Consider the following 4,094-nt stretch of genomic DNA (forward strand, 5'->3'; position numbering starts at 1 on the left):
GCAGAAGGTGAGAAATTCGGGTAATCTAGATAGGAGTCCAGGATCCTTCAGCAGCAATAATAACCAGAGGCAGGTGCAGCAGAGAGGGCTGGATTTGAAGTGAAAGGACTGAATTTGAATTCTAGCTCTGACAATTACAGTATATGTCACCCTTGGCAAATCACTCTGAATCTCAGTTTCCTCTTCCATAAAATGAGGGGATTGGACAAAAGGAGCTCTAGGTTCCTTCCAGCTCTACAAATTTGTCCACACTTGAAATGAGTTTTCTCAGGAAGTGGTGTGTTCCCCCTTCTTAAAAGATAGTAATAATAACAGTGGCAATAACAATTATAAGCTTTTATATAGAACTTGTATGTTTTTAAAGCATTTAACATAAGTTATTTCCTTTGAGCCAACAAAAGTTGGATGACCACTTGTTGGATATGTTAGAGCTCAACTAGTTTGCAGCTAAGGAACATTCCAGCTCTCAAATTCTGTGATCCTATAATACAAAACTAGGAATGGACAGGAATTTGTGGTAAGGCATGTAGACAAGTCGTACTTTAGATGATAGGAACCATCTATTGATATAATCATATGATTCCTCTCTCTAATTTGAATTGAATTGAATAATCTGCTTGGCATGTAAAGCCCTTCACAACCTGTTCCCTCCTACCTGCAGTTTTCTTACACTTATACTTCACTCCCCTTTCATTCTATAACGAGTCCAATAAGGACACTATTGCTTGCTGTTACTCACACACAATACCCCATCTAGCCTCTTCAAGCCCTTACACTGGCATACCTTGTATACACTCCTTCCTCATCTCCACTTCCTGGCTCAGTATGAATCCCACCTTCTGTAGGCATCCTTTCCCAGCACCCCCCACTGCCTTCGCTCTGGGACTACCTTCCATCTTCCCTGTATACATCTTGTCTGTAGCTAGTTATTTACATACTGCCTCCCCCTTTAGAATGTAAGCTCCTTGAAGGCAGGAGCTAGTTATGTCCTATTCTATCTCCAACCCTTAGCACAGAGACTGGCACATAGTAAGAACTTAATAAATGCTTGCTGACTGACCCACCTCAAGACTCCCATTTATTCTGGCTTCTGTTTCTCCTTTATTTAAATCCCATGGCACTTACTATCTGTGTTACACAAATAATATGTGTAAATGGAATCTCTACCTGTATCTATTTCTCACTTTTTAGAAGAAAAAGCTTGTTTAAATAAGTTGGGTTGGAACTGCTGTAATTACAGAGTATTTTATTTCCATTATCCTTTTTTTTTCCCTAATTCAGCATTGATTTTTTACCTTTACTAACCAATTGATGATCTGACTGCACTCAAGCAGCTTATGCTGAAATTACTGCTATCTATAAATAGTCATTTCCTGTCTGCTCTGAGAATCAATTTTATACTTTGTGATATTGTTTCCTGCTCAATATTTACAGTACCTTCTGACCCTCTTCAAAGAAAGTATTTATAATATACCAGTGTGAAGCCTGATTCAGAGTCACTATATTCAGAGCTCAGGCAAAAATCTTTCTGCAATCTCTTCCCACCCCTCACATCCTTATTTCCCTCAATCCTACCCTTCCAAAGTCTATGACTTCCTCTACCCCACCCCTTTCCATTGTATCCTATAGGACTCCTGATCTATTGTTAAGAAACTCTTTTGAAAAAATAAAAATAAAAAAAAGAAACTTTTTTTTGTCCTACCTTCGGTCCAGCACTCTCCAGAAAACATGGCAAACCTGGCCATCTTCTCTCCTTATGCCCCTCAGTATACCAGGCAAGGAGGAGCTGTCCACAGCCACCTCCAGACCATCTGGCAGCATCACTCTACACCCTCTCTTTCTTCAAAATTGTCTCCATCTGTCTTATATCATCTCTTTTATAAACTACACCTGACTTAGGCTGGGACCAGGATACAGTGACTCTGAAATCAAAGAAGCTGAGTTCACATGCTCCTACTGATGCTTACTACCTGTATGACCTCAAACAAGTCTCTAAATTTCCCTGGGCCTGAGTTTTTTTAATTATAAAAATAAGGGATTAAACTAGCTGGTCTCTGAGGTACCATTCAGCTCTAGATCTATGATCCCATGAAATATCACACTCAGAACCTAAGAGTTAACAAAAGGAAGTTTATTTGACAATGGCATAGAAAGGATATTCAGCCATGACACGATATTGATTCAGTTGGTCATAGTTTCTCTGCCTTGAAGTTAACAATGCTGCCACACTGGTCAGAAGTCTGTGTACTGCCTGAATGAAGAGTCTCTGGTTTCTCATGTGCTGCCTTTTGCATTTAGGCCACCAGGAAACTACATCAATGGTTCAAGCCTTAGTCCTCTGGACCAATTAAGTGTCAAGGATGATTTCAATACCTTTTAAGGAAAAATAAACCTAGCCTAAATAGTAGAGGGCCTTAGGAAAAGCTAGTCCAGCCCATGTGATAGGGACCCTAATAGTACTTCTACTAAATGTCCACATCCAGATCTGTGAACCAAAATACCCTAGCCTCCAGGTCAGTTTTTCTTCACTCTTATTCCTGACTCACAGTCTTCCTCTGTACCTCTATTCCTGTCCTCAAATTGGAGGGCTTCAATATGCATGCTGATGACCTTTTGAACACCATCAGTCTCAACTGACATAACCTATATCTTCACTCCTCTCTCCCCCACAAGGTTGATCATCCTCTAGATCACCTTAACAGTGCCTCTTCCAAGGTCTCTAACTGTGAGATTCCTCTTTCCAATCCTATTTTTCCACAGCTTGCCTCATTCCTTGTGCTTCCTTCTCACTGTGACCTCCAGTCTCTTTTTCCCTGTATTTCAAGTCTTTCATTGCTGCTCTGACCTTTGTTTGTACCTTCACAGTCTTGATTTACATTCACCCATTCTCTCTTTTGTTCAAGTCTTTGAGGAAGAGGTAGCCCCTCTCCTTGTCAGAACTAAATTCCCTACTTGCGCCCTTGTTTCCATCCCCTCCCTCTTCTGCTAACAGATTTCCCCAGCAATCATTCATTTCCTTTCACACCACTTCCATCTTTTTCTGCTAGTTGCTCCCTTGCTGCCTGCAAATATTGCTGGGTCTCTCCCATCGATTAAAAAAAAAAAACTTTACTTGACCACGCCATACTCAAGCTATTGTGCTATCTGTTTTCCTGGCCAAAATACTAGAAATATTTGTCTGCTCTCATTCATTGCCTTTACTTCCTCATCACTCATTCATTTCTCAGCCTCTTAAAATCATATTTCTGACCTCACCAGGATAAAGTATTTGAATAAGGCTTTATGGAGCGAAATCACAATGGGTTTTTGTATCTTTCATATTTTTTCAATTAATTGTGTAACTATAAAGATCTGGTCTGCCATAAAATATCACTTGCAAAAACCTACCTTTTCCCTTACAGTGTTTTCATCAATATTTATGTATATTATCTTTGTAAGATTTTTCCAGAAATTGGAAATCCAACATGTAGGTTAATAGTTATTGAAAGTCTATCAAAACTTTTTTTAATAATAAAGTCCATTAATTTTTCTATTTGTATCCTCTCTAGACTAATTTAGTGGATTCAAAATAACCTTCATAATGAGTCGAATGAAAGAGTTAGCAAACTACTTCAGTCAGTAAAAATTTTATGTTTGCCAAAGAGAGAAATATGGAAACTGTTTTCAAAGCATGAAGGAAAAGAATGATAAATGACTGCTAGAATATCACCTCACACAACATTGAAAAACATTTGAGGGGAAAGCAAGCCTGTGAAGAGCTTGCAATGAGCCCGCTAAATCAAATTATCCCCATGAACATTTATAAGAAAAATTGTCAGGAGGAAAGCACATACACAGGAAAAGGAACACATTTTCTAGTATACCTATAGTGATTTATGTATTTATTCTATACCACCACCAGGCCAAGAAAGTGAATCTCTTCCATTTGAATTGTCTTAGGAAGACTCCAAAGACCACCTGGTAGGATAAGGGACCAGCCACTGAGGTCCTTACTCGAACGAGCTAAACTGCCAAGTTTTCAAACTCTGCTTCAGAGAGTGCAACTCCAGTGGGCTGACCGTGTTGTTTGAATGCAAAGTACACTTGCCAAAAAG

This window comes from Petaurus breviceps, unplaced genomic scaffold (genome assembly GCF_028583685.1).
Source record: "Petaurus breviceps papuanus isolate PSGF00001 unplaced genomic scaffold, PetGlider_PUasm1.0 688, whole genome shotgun sequence".
NCBI lineage: Eukaryota > Metazoa > Chordata > Mammalia > Diprotodontia > Petauridae > Petaurus > Petaurus breviceps.